The 18,684-nt window shown below is 43.0% G+C and overlaps 1 pseudogene; it reads right to left on the bottom strand.

Moving 5' to 3' along the window:
* Positions 1-4,233: 4,233 nt before the first annotated feature.
* LOC104049840 (trypsin I-P1-like) lies at positions 4,234-13,087 on the bottom strand (annotated as a pseudogene).
* Between the last annotated feature and the right edge of the window lie 5,597 nt (positions 13,088-18,684).

The raw sequence follows: 18,684 nt of genomic DNA, 5'->3' as shown, positions 1-18,684 counted from the left end.
ACTGGCAGCGCAGAGGCAAACCCATCTGGGCTGTCACATTGTGGCAAGATATTGCTGCCCGGGTAGAGAACCTGGTTGTAAAGGTACAGCATGTGGATGCTCACGTCCCCAAGAGTCGGGCCACTGAAGAACATCAAAACAACCAGCAGGTAGATCAGGCTGCCGAGATTGAAGTGGCTGAGGTGGACCTGGACTGGCAGCATAAGGGTGAACTATTTCTAGCTCGAAGGGGCCCATGACACCTCAGGCCATCAAGGGAGAGATGCAACATACAGGTGGGCTCGTGATCGAGGGGTGGACTTGACCATGGATATTATTGCACAGGTTATCCACGAATGTGACACATGCGCTGCAATCAAGCAAGCAAAGCGGGTAAAGCCTCTGTGGTATGGGGGACGATGGCTGAAATATAAATATGGGGAGGCCTGGCAAATTGACTATATCACACTCCCACAGACCCGCCAAGGCAAGCGCCATGTGCTTACAATGGTAGAAACAACGACTGGCTGGCTGGAAACATATCCTGTCCCCCACGCCACTGCCGGGAACACTATCCTGGGTCTTGAGAAACAAGTCCTGTGGCGACATGGCGCCCCAGAGAGAATTGAGTCAGACAATGGGACTCATTTCCGAAATAGCCTCATAGACACCTGGGCCAAAGAGCATGGCATTGAGTGGGTGTATCACATCCCCTATCACGCACCAGCCTCTGGGAAAATTGAACGGTACAATGGACTGTTAAAAACTACACTGAGAGCAATGGAGGGTGGAACATTCAAGCACTGGGATACACATTTAGCAAAAGCCACGTGGTTAGTCAACACGAGGGGATCTGCCAACCGAGCTGGCCCTGCCCAGTCAGAAATCCTACATACTGTGGAAGGGGATAGAGTCCCTGTAGTGCACACAAAAAGTATGCTGGGCAAAACAGTCTGGGTTCTTCCTGCCTCCGGCAAAGGCAAACCCATTCATGGGATTGCTTTTGCTCGAGGACCTGGGTGCACTTGGTGGGTGATGCAGGAGGATGGAGAAATCCGATGTGTGCCTCAAGGGGATTTGATTTTGGGCGAAAACAGTCAATGAACTGAATGGCACAATGTGAACTGCTATATAATACTGTGTGTCACCTCTGTGTTGTATCAATGATATCAGAGTACGAGCCTCCCAACCCATGGAAGATCAACTATGAAACAAGCCATGCAGCAGTGATGGAACGATGGCTGACTCGGTATGCAGCAACCCAACGCCACACACCATCTCTCCCACCCTGGAAGACTGATACAACAGATGGAGCCCAGAGTCATGGACTGGGTGAACTCAATGGACATTTTAATGGACGTTTTACAGGGAAGGTCCATGAACTAAGGGAATGATGTCTGTGTACTATGTTAAAGGATGGGAAGGGGAGGGGTGGTGGTTGGTACGGTTGTATTGTATCATATGGGACCTGGGCATGGTGCAAATGGTATGGAATAAGGGGTGGAGAATGTGCTGGTTTTGGCTGAGAAGGGGTTCATTCTCCTCACTGTGGGGGTTGGCTACCTTTCCAGCTTCCCCCCCTCTGCCGCGTGGTGGGGGGGGGGGCTGGGAGGGGCAGGGCCATGGTGGGGGTGGCTGACCCCAACTGGCCAATGGCAGGTTCATTCCATACCATGTGACACCACGACCAATATATTGAGGGGGGGCAGTGGCAGCGCGGAGGCGGCGCGGCGTCGGGTCGGCGGGCAGTGAGCGGCTGCGGCGCATGCGGTTTGTTTCGGCGGTTCGTTCCCCCTCTCCCCTCCCTTCCCCCCTCCCCCGGGGCTTTGCGCCTCTTGTTGTTCTCCTTTACATTGCATTTCTGTTGTTGTTTCTTTTAATTTTAATTATTAAACTGTTCTTATCCCAACCCACGAGCGTTACCCTTCTGATTCTCTCCCCCATCTACCGGTGGGGGAGTGAGCGAGCGACTGTGTGGGGCTGAGCTACCGGCTAAACCACGACAGCTCTGGTGAAAATGCAAAAGAGACACAGAGAGTATCCTGTGACCAGTGGGAGTCTAGGCAAGGGCAAAGGGCCTGGGTTGGTGTGGCTGTTAAAAGGCTGGCAAGGGAAGGTGAGGACCAGCAATAGCTTTTAGTGCTGGCACCTTTCATGCAGGAGCACTCCTTGGACGTTTACAATTTTGGAGCTGGGCTCTGGGGAAAATGCGAGAGACAGAGAGAGTGTTGTGACCACTGGGAGACTAGCAAGGCCAGATGCCAAGCGTTGGTGTGACTGTGAAAGGACTGCCAATGGAAGGTGAGTACCAGCAATAGCTTTTAGTGCTGGCACCTTTCCTGTGGAAGCAATCCTTGGACATTTTCAGGTTTGGATCTGGACTCTGGCAAGAGTGAAAGCGAGTGTTGAGTCCATTGGAAGCCGAGGTAAGGACAGAGCCCCTGTTTTGGTAGGGCTCTCCAGGTTATCTGGGTGTCTTTTGGAACAGTCTAGGCTCACCCAGGTGGGACCCAATGAGGTGTATCCAGGGGTCTGAGGGAATTGGCTGATGCAGTTACCAAGGTACTCTCAATCATATTTGAAAAGTCATGGCAGTGAAAAGTGAAGTGCTTAGGGTCTGGAAAAAGGGAAACATTACACCCATTTTCAGAAAGCATAAAAAGGAGCCTGGGGACTATCAACCAGTCAGCCCCACCTCTGCTGTATACAATACCATTTTCTTGTCAGTTTCATCAAGCAAAGTATCCAATATCACAAGTAGAACAACACTTTTTCAAGTTCTCACCACATTTTCCTCCTTTCAAAGCCATTGCCATATAATTTTGGGAATATATCCCACACTGTTTCTGCCACTTTGGATGATTCCACAATGTAAAGAATAAATCAACATAAGCCATTTCATTCTATTTTCCTTCTGTTTTACAAAATAACATTAATTGCAAAATGGTGTTATATTGCAATGACCCATTTTCTGGTCAGTATTCCCCACCTTCCAAACAATACATTGGCCACCAGTGATTACAATATTCACACACCCAGTAAAATCACAGACACACCAACACTGGGGCCCGGTGCCTGCATAGCCTCCCAAATATCCAAACATTCTCTCCTTCTCTGCCTCTCATTTTTCGCTGCAGTCAGGCTCCAAAACTGAAAACATCCAAAGATTGCTCCCACACAAAAGGTGCCAGCACTAAAAGGAAATCCTGGTCCTCCCTGGCCCTTGGCAGCCCTTTCACAGCCACACCAACACTAGATCTTTGTGCCTGCCTAGCCTCCCAAATGTCCAAACATTCTCTCCCTCTCTGCCTGTCATTTTTGCCACAGCCAGCTCCAAAATTGAAGAAACATCCAAGCTTTGCTCCCACACAAAAGGTGCGAGCACTAAAAGCAATTGCTGGGCCTCACTGTTGCAAAGCATCTGAGAAAGCCAGGCAGAAACCCCTCTACAGAGGCAAATGGCATTTGTTCCTTCATGCCATGCTTTTCTCCTCTCCCTCCCTTTTCTCCAGTGTCAGATTTCTTTTAAATTTTCCCCCATTTCACCTATTCTCTGTTCTTCCTACACTGTTATTTTACTCAAACTCTCTATTTCCCTTTTCTGTTTTTTTAGGAGACAGCTCCACAGCCCATTGGCAACTTTGGCAGCTTTTTTCATGGACTTAAAATTCCAGTGCCAGCTTGGGGTTAGGAGGAGTTAAAACGAGAACCCAGGAACATCTCTGTCCTTTTGCCTCTTCCAGGAAAACTAAGCAAGCCCAGCACAACCAGTTAACTGAGCAAAAAGGTATAGACAACACCGCAAGTGGCACTGGTATGTGAAAAGAACAAGGCCTAGCAAGAGGTTTTTTCATTCCCCAAGTAGAGCTTTCAAGCAGGGAAATGTTCAGTCGTATTGTTGGGGGAGTAAGTGGGGGTGATGGGGAGGGTTTGTGTTGCTGCCTGCTGTTTTCTACAGTGGGAGTATGATGCCTGTGGGATTCAGCGCACTCTCTCAGCTCTTTTAGGCAGTTTTGCAGTACCTGAGGACGTGCTGATAAACAGAAAAGATCGGCTGCTCCAGAAATGGCTGCCTGTAACTGACTAAAAGACTCCTGAGGATGAGGCTGCAAAATGTTCCAAGATCCTGGGAGTTGAGAGGCACTACAAATAAATATTTTCCCCAGAGTGACATTCCCTGACTCTGTCCTCCATATCATAGCCTATGGAAGTACTCAGAAAAATGTTGCACAAAGAAGGGGTGCCTGGAAGTCTTTATTTGTTGATAATTTTTCTATGTGCAGTCCCAAACCAGAAGAAAATAATAAGGAGAAAAAGCAGGTCACATAGAATGAGAGTGTCTATGTTGACAGACATAGTTGCTTTGATCCAGAAGATGTAATTGCAAATCTTACTGTAAACCCTGGGATAGATAGCCTTTCTGCGCGTGTCCAATACCCCAGGAAATGACACCCTGGAGCTGTCCATTGCAGACTACTGGACCGCCAGAATCCCCCTGTGCACATAAAATATGGATATTCAGCAAATGGTATCAGCTAACTGATGAGCCAGAGATCCCAGATATCACTGACATTCAAGGAAGCTCCACTGGGCTTTTTCTACACAGAAGATCTACAAAGGTCATTTCTGATTACCACTCCACAGTAGCATCACCACTGTGTCTTCCTTTAGCTCCAAGGGCACCACAGCTAAGGGTGAGTAAGCTGCCTATTTTAGACAGACACAGTCCTTGGCAGATGATTAGGATATGTATGTTGTAAATATTATCCTGCCAAATAATTCCATGGAGCTAGGCACATGTAAACCGCAGGGCAATTGTCAGGTGTGTTCATTTGCCAGACCGCCTGGATCTTGGCATAGTGGCTATTTCATCTTCAGTGAGTCCAAAACTAACATTTGTGTCCTAAGCTCTAAAGTGACTGTGATTACTACTGACTCTCTGGTGCAGCACTCCTCCATTTTCACTAGCCTAAGGCACAGGAGATGGCATGGTCTGCTTGTGGAGAATTAGTGCAAAGGCATTTGCTCTCTCAAAAAAGGGACAATGACTAACTGAGTGGGAAAAAGCCTAGCCTCGCTCAATAAGCAACTTTCATCAGGCAGATGTTTTACCTGGCAGGAGTCTCTTCCTCCCTCCATGAATGCTACACATATCATGGTCTTGGCAATTTTCCCAGGGAAGTAATTGGTGCACTTGGTTGAGGAGAGTACAGGTGCCTTCAGGCACTGCAAGGTGTCTGGATATGGATCTATAAGTAAATAGGGAGAGATGGTTGATGACATCTCTGAGTTCATTTCAGAGCCCAGAGAAGATCTTTCTTGGCAGAAGAGTAATCACTGAACAACCTCTTTTAGCAGTCATCATTTTCCCCCTGAACAATAATCGCAGCATGGATTCCTGTTATTTCAATGGAACAGATTCTATTCATGGGTCTGCCATTTTACACTGCAGATGTTAATTTTTCTGATACCTAGAAAATCATCAATTGGCAAGTGTGGAGCTAAGAGCTAGTTTTGTAGTACATATGCTGGAGGAAACCTGGCCCTCAGGAAAACCATCCTGTCCTCTGGTGCAGGTTTAGCTGTTGTCAGTGGATTAGACACCAGTCACCATCCACACCCCTGACCATCGGTGTAAGAGAAAGGAGCCCTCTTGTAGTAATTTTAGATCCACAATCACAGATTTTTATCTTGTTCTCAGAGAACTAACAATTCTATTGTCATTAGTTAAATTGCTAGTGCTTGGCACTGCATGGCTGATAGCATCAGGCCACAAAATCTATGGCATTGTGAATATGCTGGTGAATGGCATATGGATGATTTAAGTGATTCCATGTTCCTAACACAGAACAAGAGGAAGGACCTTATAAAGTCTTCCCTTTAAAGCAGTTAAATGGTTACTACACAGTCCTACACAGACTGATCACTCAAAAAGGCCTGTCCCACAGCACTTCTCTGTGCTTTACCCTGTACAGTTTGGAGTTAATTGTAAGGTCTCAGAGTGTCTCCTGGGCCCCCATGATGCTGTACATTCCCACAGAGTACCCGCTGTCATTCCTGAGTGTGTTGCCCCAGCTAGAGATTAGGCATGTGGTGCCTGTGGCCACACAGCTAGTAGGCAGAGGAATTGTTTGGACAGCTCAGTTGAGGTGGGCTGGTTCGGCAAGCTTGATGAGCATAATGTCATTGTCCAGTGTTGCCTAGCTGTAGCCAGAGTGGTAGATGACTTTAGTTGAACTAATCAGCTGCTGTGTCAATTCTGTGAGTGCCGGGTTATGTTTCCCAAGCTGCACTTGGATGCAACTGGAAAAGACAAGGAATGGCATATACTTTACTGCTACCGACAGGTTATGAGGAACCTCCCTGTCACTGTACGCTCTTGCTTCAACATCACTATCATAGTAGCTGTTTTCATGCTGATTATCTTTCTAGTTCTACAATAAGTCCTGGGGATCCACACTTACCCAGTCCCAGTACAGGTGGTGAATTTCTGCAGATTTATTTTGTTGAGTGGGGACAAGTTGAATATATAACAGTACTTTATACAAACATTCTGGAAAAAGGCAAACTGCTGTCACCCTGACTTCATTCCTCTTCCTGTTCTTCAGTGTCTAAGTTTTAGCAAGATTAGTGCAATTTACAAGACAGCGCAGCCTGTTGCTACATTATCCCATTGCCATTTCAGAAAGTCATCTGTATTCACTTAAACATTTGCAGAATTGAAATACCCCTCATGATGCCTCAGACCAGCTTCCTGAATGAGCCACCCATTCCTTGGTTGTCTCCTGTCAGAATGGAATCACTTACATATTTGGGTCTCACAGCTCAGAATTCCTGCTAGAAGTGAACTGGAAGAAACAATTAGGTTACGGAAGAATATTTTTTTTTTTCCACTCACAACTTGTAGCAGTGAGCAGCTGACAGGACCCACTGGCTGTTAATGAGGGAACCTCCACAGAAGTGACACCCAGAATTTAGGGACACCTGATAGTGGTCAGAGTTTGCTGCACAGGTGTAGCTTCCCACGATCTTGTCAGCAGCAGCGTTGATGGGGAGGGTGACTGGAAGATATCTGGCATAAGGAATCTTGTGCCCCTGTGACTGAAGCATCTCACTTGTAGGCTCTGCTTCTGTAAAAACATCACAGTAGCAGTGGTGGACATTGCACAGATGTTCTTTTGCTGCTCCCTAAATATGAGGTGATTGGACTTAGATTGGTGTCTCACATATCTAAATCACAGGCGGCTACTCAACAGTGAACATAAGAACAAAGAAATGTTCTTGTTGGATAGGATCAAAGGGAGTATCCCAAGATCCTGCCTGCAGAATTGGTTAACAGTAGACAGAACACAAGTACAAAACAAGTCTGCAGTAATATTTCATTGGAGCATTTGCCAAGGGTTCAAAAATTTACAGCAGGTTTAGGACTTCCTGAGTCAGAGGTGCTATATTTGCACTTCATAGTCCTTAAGAGACGCAGTCTTTTTTTAACTTGTGGACGCATTTCAGTATTCCTGGGTCAAGAGCCACTACAAAGGCGTTCATTCCACATTTTGTGACACAAGAAATTATGAAAAGACAGCAGTCAAATGAAGTTGCAATGCTCTGACTTAAATTTTCCCACAAAGAATATTTGAGAGACTACAGACAGAGTTACTGTGCAAACTTTTGCTATAAATCAGTACGACCAACAAGCCAACTGGGACCATAGTGGGAAGCTTGCTGTGTTAGCGGCCCTATTAATGGATCGGCAGCAGGCTTGTAAATCATGCTTCCTCAAAAATGTGCACTCAGAGGTAGGAAGTAAAAGCAACCTGTGAAGTGGTTCTATCTATTCCTCCACAGTAACTAAGAAAAATTAAAGAAATACTCATTTACCAATAGAGCAAACTTCAGAGCTGGAAAGTATAACCCATCACATGACCAAAAGCTTTTGAAGTGGATACTTGTGGGAAACTATAGGTTTGAATCAACATGTGGGTCTCATGATAAGTTGTTTGAGATAGAAAGCAGGCTGGAGAGTTATGGGTATGCGATGGAATTAGCTTGACTACAGACCCGGCGTCAGACCCACTGATGGAAAATTACAGAGAATCTGCAAGTCACCAGGAGGAGGGAGAAAGGCGAGAGATATCTCGGCCTTGAGAGTAAAGAAGAAAGGCAGGGATATCTCTCGGCCTTGAGAGCAAACGATAAACAAGAACAAGGAATTAGGCACAAAGTACAGAAATAGACTGTTTATTAAGAAGGTGTCACAACCTGTATTAAGTAATTGTTGAAGCTTGTTTACAAGAGCATATAAAAGCGCTGTGACTTAAAAATAAAGCTGAAGCTTGCTCTATCACTCACATTGAGTTGGCTGCTTGCTTTCCTCGCTCGTCGCAGATACTATCCTGGGGTACAGCTTCAGCTGTGAACAAGGCTCTCATTTAATGCCCTGATGCTGCAGCAGAATGCTGGTAGCTCCATGGCCAGGACTGGTGAATGGAGGGCGGCTGGGTTAGCTATTAGCAATGGACAAGCAATGGACAAGCAATGGCAGCTTGTATCTCTAGAAAGCCATGTACCAGAGGAAAAAGCTTCCCAGGAGCATGAAGCTGGAAGCATTTCTGAGGCTAGTCCTTGTACATCTTACAGAGCTTGGTGGTGGACGGCACTGTTGATTATCTCATCCCAAGTCTCTCCTTCCTGGGAGGAGCTTGTTGAAAGACACCTCACCTGACCTAGAAAGAGTAATCAGAGTCTACAGGCACAGAGCAACCAAGCCATTGGGGCAACAGCTGTGACCAATGCTAATTGGCTTTGCCTTCACTTCCTCAGGAACACCTGAGGCAAGTGGCCAGAAAAAGCTAAAGAACCCTGAAGGAGCCCTTACGCAGCCCTACAAATTGTTGGCTCCTGCAGCTATTGGCTTTTGTCTGACACTTTTGTCAGAATCCACTAACTTATGGAAATGCTATAGACCATACCTCAAAGCTGGAAGGTATAAACCATCAGCTGACCAAAAAAGCTTTTGAAGTGGAGCTAAAATCAGCTGGACTGCTGAGATGTTTATGTTTCTTGGTGTGATAGAGAGGGTGCTTGTACAGTGACTGAGGAGATGGCCGAGTACTCCTGCTATTGGCTAGGTAATAAATTCCTTTTTATTTTTCTTTTTTGGCTTGTAGGTACATGAACGGGTTACAAGTTATGAAACCTTGTGACTTGACTGGTGAATGAGTGACTTCACGTAATAGGTTAGTCTGGGCAAATGGGGCTTGAGCCCTGGTTTGTTGTGTTTGTCTCTTGTATTCCTTAATGAGATTGTGCAAAGAATGAATCAGAGTAGATTGTCCTGTAAAGCTGAGTGATCCAAAGGGCCCATGACATTTAGTGTTGCTGGAAGATCAAGGAAGTTATTACCCTCTACTCAGCATTAATGAAATCACATCTGGGATACATGTTCCATTCTGGACTCCCCAGTACAAGAACTACTTGGACATGCTGGAGCAATTCCAGTGAAGGGCCGCTAAGATTATTAAGGGACAGGAGCATGTTTTATGCAAGGAGAAGCTGAGAGATCTGGGTATGTTTAGTTTTTTAAAAAGGAGGTTCAGGGAGGATGGTATTTATGGGTATGGATGTCTGAATAAAGAAAATGGATTCAGACTATTCTCAGTTACGTTATAGGCATAAATTCCACTTACAGAAAATTCTGTTTGAACTTAAAAACCCTCTTGTCTGCTGTATAAGTTGGTCAAACACATGAACAGTTAGCCCAGGTATGTTGCATATTCCTTGAATATCTTTAGAGATATTCAAAACCTGACTGAACACTAAGCAAGCTGCTCTAGCTGACAGTGATTCAAGAGCAGGGATTGACATAGACAATCTTCAGATGTTCCTTCCAATGTCAATCTATTCTGTGTGATTCCATGACTGGAATCTTAAAGCCAAAGAGTCTTAAATATTCTTTTAATTTCTGAGCTTTTCATATAAATAAATGCTAATTTCTAAATTGCTTCTCGCACATCCAGGAAAGCAGATACATTTTTCTGTACCCAATAAGTTGACTCTGTCTTTGTATCTGTACTACATTTCAACTTTCTTTTTGGAGATGACTGTTATGCTGTCTGCAGTACGCTGAAGCAAAATACATTAAAGGCAATGGAAGTTGTTCCATTAACCTGAATACATTTATGATCAGTTAGGATTTATGCTCATCTAGTATGCTCTTAGTAAGTTGGAAGAAGTAAATCCTAGTCCTAGTCACATAGGAATACTTATATTGCCTACTGAAACTGTCAGGAACTTATATTCCATTTACTGACTTTGAAGCCAAAAATGAGATTTTATGCACAATGTCTTACTTTTGGAAAAAGTAACTTTAACATTAAGACTGTCTTTTCTGTCTCCATTAGTCCTATAAAGAATGCCGTAGAGCACTGCAAAGTAAAAACTTCACTTATCCTTGAACCTGCAGGAGTGCAAACTATCCTGAAATTTTTTGTACCTATACCTATCCCAGTCTAGGCTACCTCAAGTGATAAGACCACTCCCAGTCGCCATGCTGATTTCCTGCTTGCATGCTCTTGAAAAAGCTAAACAGAAGGGACAACTAAGGCTGTAATGTTTCATTCTGAAATATCTATGCTTGTGTAAAAAATATTTTCCTACAGAAAGAGAGCTGGGAAGAATTCATCTCACTAGTTTCTGAAGTCAGTATGGAGGAAACCACAGTGGGTTTGAAGGGAAGATTCTGTGGGAATAGAAATGAAGTCCTAACTCAATCATTCTGATCCTTCCTATCCTCCTTTTTTTTTTTACTGTCTCTTTAAAAAGTTGAACTGCTGCTTAATTTCCAAGACAAGTGTGCCTTGAAGTGGTGAGGTGGATGACATGAACAAGTAGGTGGCATCATTTAGAAAAAATCTGAGTATTACTCTTGTAGCTGATACAGCTGCTCTCATCCATTTAAAGACATTATATAAACTTTTCCTACAGCCCCTCCTCACTATTTAACTTTTGCTTGACTCCAGCCATAACCATCCTCTCGCCTTCTCACAGTACATAATTTCTGTGTTCTTGCAAGTTTCCGTTAAGTGGCATGGCTTTCACTTATTTCACTGATTTCCCTTTCCTAGAATAGGAAGGAAATTGGTAATTGTGTCAGCCGCTCCAGGGGCTGTAGTTCAAGCAGTGGGGAATCTGCTTTACCAAAAGCAAATAACCTGTTCTGCAGGATGCTCTCTTCTGATGGGCAGAGCACAAGAAGTGTTGTTGTATGACATTAAAACAGTCTCTGAACATAAGTACCTTTAGTCTTTTGTAGAGGCAAACTGAGCAAGACACTCACTGAAGATTTGACATGGGCTTCCAGAATCTTGAATGCTACTAGAAAGTACTGCACAGTTGGCATCTTTATGTTGATATAACTGCTAAAAAATCTGCAAAGATTCTGATTGACTTCAACATCTGTGTCAGAGATCAAATGTTTTATGCAATCTTATTCAAGTTGTATTTATCTTAGCCCACACAATTCCAAGCCCCCAAGTCTGTTTAGGAGATTAGTTCAAGCACTGTGACCATGGTCAACAGGAGTACAGAGGGTTATTCATTAGATTTCATCTATTAAGGGACAAAATCTCCTCAGCGTCTAATGAACTTAGTGAGAGATAAAGCCTTCCCCTTTGGGATGCTTCTGATGATACGCATGCCCTACAAGGAGAATATTCCAGTCACAAATTCTAGTTGATAGGCAGCCTTACAATCCTGGAAGACTGCAGTACTGCTGTCGATTTCACTGGACAAAAGATTGACCCAGTTTTTGAAATTTTTCCCTGCCCTCCAAAGGACAAATATTTTTTCTTATATACAACCTCAGTTGTAATTCAGTGGAATTCAGTCTTTGGGACAGGAGTAATTTTAAAGTATCAAAGCAATATCAACTCTAGCATGCATCTTATTTGCAAGGAACTGATAATATTTAGGGCTAGGCCATATTCTGTGTAGATAAGTTGTAAGTAACACTCATAAAGGTCAGATGGAAGAGATATGAAAAGACTGTGTGCTTTGACGCAACAATTCGTGAAAGGGAGAAAACTCTCATTTGCAATTCTGCAAGAACAGGCCACAGCTAACAATGGAATTAAGGTATTTATTATACCTAGTTCTCTCTAGTGATGTATTAAGAGCTAGTGTTCATGAGGCTTGGAAATATCCTTATTATACAACACAGTTCTGTACAGCTCTATATTGATTTCAAGGTTGTATAATTGAGTTTATAAGGGACTGTAACACAACACTTCTGTTATTTTGGGTATTCCCCTGGGTACAGAGGAATACCATTGAACTCAGAAGCAGGAAGGTGATACTTTCATCACTTTGATCAACATCCTAATGTCTTTGGAATCACAGAATTATAGGGGTTCAAATGGACCTTTGGAGATCATCTCATCCAACCCCCCTACTTGAGCAGATACACATAGAGCAGAGTGCACAGGACTGCATCCAGGTGGGTTTTGAATGCCTCCAGGGAAGGAGACCCCACAACCTCTCTGGGCAGCCTGTTCCACTGCTCTGTCACCCTAACAGTAAAAAAGCTTTGTCTCATATTTAAGTGGAACTTCCTATGTTCCAACTTGTGCCCATTGCCCCTTGTCCTATCATTGGGCACCACTGAAAAGAGTCTGGCCCCATCCTCTTGACACACACCCTTCAGATATTTATAGGCATTGATAAGATACCCCCTCAGTCTTCTCTTCTCCAGGTTGAACAAACCCAGGGCGCTCAGCCTTTCCTCGTAAGAGAGATGCTTCAATCCCCTGACCATCTTGGTAGCTCTCCACTGGACTTGCTCAAGTAGTTCCCTGTCCTGCTTGAACTGGGGAGCCCAAAACTGGATGCAGTACTCCAGATATGACCTCACTAGGGCAGAGTAGAGGGGGAGGATAGCCTCCCTCAACCTGCTGGCCACATTCCTTTTTATGCTGCCCAGGATACTGTTGGCCTTCTTGGCCATGAGGGCACAGTGCTGGTTAAGGGTCAGCTTGCTGTCCATTAGCAATCCCAGGTCCTTCTCCACAGAGCTGCTTTCCAGTAGGTCAGCCCCCAACCTGTACTGGTGCATGGGGTTGTTCCTGCCCAGGTGCAGGACCTGACACTGGCTTTTGTTGAATTTCACGAGATTCCCCTTGGCCTAGCTCTCCAGCCTGTCAAGGTCTTGTTGGATGGCAGCACAGCCTTCTGGTGTATCAGCAACTCTTCCCAACGTGGAATCATCAGAGAATATAAGTCCTCTCTTGAAAATTTCTTGCATTTTCAGCATTCTTTCTTATTTGGGCTGCTCTCACTGTTGGAGCTTTCACTTGATTCTATTCTAGCCTTTTAAAGAGTGTGATATTTATTAAATACTTTCTTGTGCAGCATCCTGCAGCTTCAGGGCATGCTGCAGGGCTCTGCTATGATATTTCATTGTAGTTGTCAATTAATGTGGTGGTAATATGGGTGTGTTCACTTTACATTCTGTTTCCCTACTTATTTCCCCTTTTCTGGGTGCTAAAATAGATTTTTAAACTATAAATAAAAATTGAATTGTAGTTCTGATGGGTTCTGAATGCTCTCTGAGTAGGATGGTGTTTTAGTGGAACAGAAACTCACAAGGACTTTCTGTACAGCTAGCTGGGAGCGGGTGATTAACTTTTATCTTGGCCTGTTCGTACTCTTGGCAGGACATGAAACAAGATCTATTCCCAAAGTCATTTATACTTGTTGACATAGGACTGAGCTTGACCAAAGCAGCTCTTAATCTTAACACTGGAAAACCTTCTGATCCAGAGGCAATTCATGGCAAGAGGGGACCTAACTCACAATCAGCTGATCAAGAATAGGTTGCCTTGCTAGTAAATCTTTATTTTTAGAGCAACTTATTTTGCATAACTTTCCATATGACCATATTAAAAGATTTGGTTCCATTTTCATTATTGTATCAGAATCATATTTGTTGTTCTTTCCCTGCTGCTGTAGCTGTTCCCATTCAACAATATTTAGTGGCCTTACATGTTGCTGGTAGAGTTTACAGTTTAGTTGTGACAGGCTTATTAACACTGTCCTGTACAATTTAGATATATTTTCCTTAATTAGAATATCCTTACTTCATAAACTATATTTTGTTTAAAAGTCTGTAACACAGTAGATATAACACATTTTTATTAAAATGTATTATGGTCCTAATGGTCTCTTTATGCATATTCACTCTTTTTACATAGCCCAAAAACTTCAGCAGTGAGAGAATATATCATGCTACATTAGGATAATAAAAAAATAAAAAATGAATGGATTGGATTCTTAGCTTCCCTGTATAAATCACCATATCTGCAATGACATCACTAGTGCTGTTCCAGTTTACATTGCTGAAGTTCTGACTAACAGTCTTTTAAGATATGTTTAAAGGTAAATTCAGATACATTTTTACGTGAGAGCTTTTTAAGAGATGTGGTCCGTCTTCACCCACCTTGACCCACAATTTAATTTCCTTATGTATCATATCCAAATGTCAAACACTTTGAGAATTATTGGATGGATCTGTTTGGTTTCACTAATCAAGATAAATACATCATTACTTATTATGCATTTCTTTACATCTGTTTTATTTCTCATAGCAGGGAAGAAAGACATTGTTATTTTAGAGTCAAATAATTCTTCACTTATCCTTGAAATAGTTTTCATTTAGAAGTCCACAAAAAAGCAGGCTTACTTTCTTTTTATTGTCTCAGTTTTCATTTTTTTGTTCTTATTTAAAATGTATACTCTCAGATGCCAGCACAGAGCATTTTTGGAGCTAGCTGAGGAGTTTACAAGGGCTTGCTAGTATTATGTGTCGATAAAGCTAGAATTGTGTAAGAATTGAAAATATTAACAATAATATTCTCAAAAGGCCAAATGTAGATGCCTCGCATTCTATATTTAGTTAGGTCTGTATTCTATGACACTAGCTCCCTTAGGCTTGAGAACTCAGCAAACAAAGTACACAACAGGAAAAAAGTTACGTTAATGCCTTAATTACTTGATTTTGTGATTTACAAAACCTTAGAAAGGTGAAAGCAGGCAATATTTAGGAGCTTCTTATGTGATTTGTTGGAGCTTTAAAAATGCCATGTAAAACACATTTTTGCCCACATGCAGCTGACTGGACTTACTAAGCAAGGGAAAGGAGACTTTTAGTTATTGTTATATAACTTTGGCTGCAGGTCATTTCTGTAGTATAATTCCCCTCATGCCAATACTGCAGCGAAACTGTTTTGACCACAGAATTTAATCTTGATGTCACTGAGCAGAAAATTAGACCCATCATTAGGAGACAAGGCTGAAATGTTTTGCTTTACGGGGCGACCTGACAAGCATATGGGAATAACTAAAAATTTTTTATATTGCATGCTGAATATCCTCTAAAGAGGAGTCATTTAGTATTGAACTGCTTTTCTAGTAGGGTCTTTAAAATAATGAGGTAATCTATCTCATGTCAGAATCAAATAACCATCCTTGCTGCACAGTAGCAAAGTAGAGCATCTGTGTGTTCCTCATTATTTCAGTACGAAGGTGGGAAGACCCAAAGCTGGATGCAACACTTCCTCAGCATAGCAGGTGAAATTGTTTTCCCTGTATTTAGAGGTTCAGTAGAGATTCCCTATTAGCCATAGTGTTTTTGAGGTAAACATTGCATATGCTTTAAAGATTACTATTTCTGGCAGCCTCAATGAAATTTCCTTTACTGTTTAAATGACAATATTTTTGGCTATAGCTTACTTTGAAACAGGTAGATGTACTGCAACGTTGAGGGAAAGTGGGTTGTTTGGTTTTTAGATTTGGTTTTGGATGGTGGTTTTTTTATTGGTATGAAAAAAAGCATAGGGAAATTAATATCGTTCTTTGAAAAAATAGTTCCTCAGCTTAAAATGCGTGTGAACAACTTGATTGTATCTGCTGATTTCTGAAAAATAAGACCATCACATTTCAGTTTTGTATCAAAGATATGCTTGACAAACTGATAAATTTCAGCTCTTTCCTGTTTACTTCTCTCCCCTGCAGTGTTATTCATGCAAAAACAGTTTGAGGCTTCTCTCTAGTTTTATGTATAAAACAGAGGTTTGGTCCATGCCCTGTATGTTAGCAGCAGGAAATTACCTTTATTAAAGCTTAATATTTATGTCTTAAGTGCCACTTAGTCAAGTACTAAGAGCTCACAATGTTGATGGTATTAATTATCCCAGCTCTGTCATTTTGCCTCCAACTCATCACTGTGAACATGAAATCTGCAAATTTTTTTTTCTCTCAGGAGCAGTATTTTCAGATACACCTTATTTGCTCTACTTGGCCTCAGTTCTGACTTCTTATGCAGATGTTTTTGTCTGAAAGTCCCAAACTGTTTTCACCTTTAACATTCACCTATGTCCTATTACCAGATCTTCATGAAAGCTGTTTTTTTTCCTCTGCTGTATGATGTAAGATAGATCGCTTGTACTTGCATTCTATACCTTTTTGACTTTTAACTTAGCCTTGTATGCCTTTCAGATAGTGCTCTCATCTAGTTGTAGCCACTTTCTGTCGCATCTCCCTCCATAGCATCTCCACAGTAGTACATTTTCTAGAAATCCCTCTTCTATGTCCTGAATTCCTCTGTCTTTTTCTGCTGTTCATTTTCTCCCTTACTAACATCGGTGCTTCAGATGGTGTAACTGTTTTGATCATGTCTCTTCCATCCTTCCTGCTCTGCCCACTTCCACCTTCTTCAAAATATCCAGTTCACACGTCTTTGTTTCATGCCTAGATCCTTCTCTGTGTTGCTCTGTGTGCGTCTATGTTGCAATCTAAAGGTGCATGTGCATAATGTGCCATCATGCACAATCTTCATGAGTGCACAGAGTAGGAATGTAGGCAAGAGGCCGGTATTGCGGAAAGGGCCCAAATACAACGTACAGTTATTTGTGTAAAATAATGTAAAAATTGTGTTGAAAAAGAAATGGCCTCAGCCAATGGGGCCTATTAGACTGAATGTTTTGGGCCTGCCTGCTGGTAATGATCCAAGTGTCAGAGTGTGTGTGCGTGCACATACGTGTATTACTGACCATAGAGTGAAATTTTTCTCTGACCCATATGTTATGTTAGACCTATTTTTGAGGTGATACATTTGCCTTCTCTAGGATTGCAGTTTTCTGAACAGGTTTTCATTTCAGGAGACTCTTCAGCTGGAAGACGGAAGCACTTATGTTGTCTTTATTTTGAACGGAGAAATAATTATATATGAATGCTCACAGTCTTGGTAACAAACAGGAGGAACTGGAGCTCTGTGCCCACTCAGAAGGTTATGACATCATAGTAGTAACTGAAACATGGTGGGACAACTCAAATGACTGGGGGATTGCAATGGTCTGTTATAAGCTCTTTCGTAAAGACAGGCAGGGTAGAAGAGGTGGAGGAGTTGCACTCTACATTAAGGAAAGGCTTGAATGTATCGAAGTCAACTACGGTGATTGCGACTGCTCTATTGAATGCCTCTGGGTTAAAGTCAAGCAGGACCTCATAGTAGGCATCTGCTACCAACCTCCTAATCATGATGCCAGTGCCAATGGGGCACTAAAGCAAGCTTCTGGCCAACAGAACCGGGTCCTTACGGGTAACTTCAACTACCCAGACATCTGCTGGAAGAACAATACAGCAGCTTGCATGTCATCCACCAAGTTCCTGGAATGCGTAGAGGACTGTTTCCTGATACAAATGTTAGAAGTGCCAACCAGGAAGGAGGCGCTGCTGGACTTGCAATTCACAAACCGAGAAAACCTGCTGTGTAATATCTCTGTTAGTGATAGCCTCGGCTGCAGTGATCAAAATATTGTGGAGTTCGGGATTCTGCTGAGAGTGCTGAAGGTCAGCTCTAAGACAAGGGTTCTGGATTTTAGAAGAGCAAACTTCAGTTCACTTAGGGCTCAGTTGGGAGGGATTCCATGGAATGCTTCCATGGAATACAAAGGAGCTAGTGAGTGCTGGGAGTTCTTCAAGAACTCTCTATTAACAGCACAAAGCCAATTTATCCCCTACAAAAGAAAGGGAAGTAAGTGGAGCAGGAGGCCCCCATGGCTCAACCATGACCTCCTGGGTCTACTCAAATCCAAAAGGAAAGCATACCAGAGATGGAGGAGTGGAGGATCATCTGTCGAGAGCTACAAGGGCATTGCCAGAGTGTGTAGAGATGCAGTTAGAAAAGCAAAAGCCCAGCTTGAATTGAAACTGGCCGTAGATGTCAAAAATAACAAGAAAGGTTTCTTCAGGTATGTCAATGATAAGCAGAAAAAGAAGGAAAACATAGGCCCACTGTTAAACAGAGTAGGAGAGTCAATCACCAACGATGCAGAAAAGGCAGAGGTCCTCAACACCTTCTTCACCTGTCTTTACCAGCACTGTAGGGTCCCAGGCTTTAGGAACGAAATTGATGATTCATCCAAACACTGACCCACCATGAGTGAAGGAAGAGTTAGTATGTGAATTATTACAGGAGCTTGACCCCTACAAATTGATAGGCCCTGACGCCATCCACCCGAGGGTGTTGAGAGAGCTGGCTGACATCGTCTCAAGGCCACTCTCCATAATCTTTGATAACTCATGGAGAACGGAGGATGTCCCAGAGGACTGGAGGAAGGCAAATGTTACCCCTATCTACAAGAAGGGCTCAAG

Source organism: Phalacrocorax carbo, chromosome 1 (genome assembly GCF_963921805.1).
Source record: "Phalacrocorax carbo chromosome 1, bPhaCar2.1, whole genome shotgun sequence".
NCBI classification, from domain to species: domain Eukaryota; kingdom Metazoa; phylum Chordata; class Aves; order Suliformes; family Phalacrocoracidae; genus Phalacrocorax; species Phalacrocorax carbo.
The sequence above is the reverse complement of the archived record's forward strand: the minus strand, read 5'-3'. Positions and strand labels throughout refer to the sequence as shown.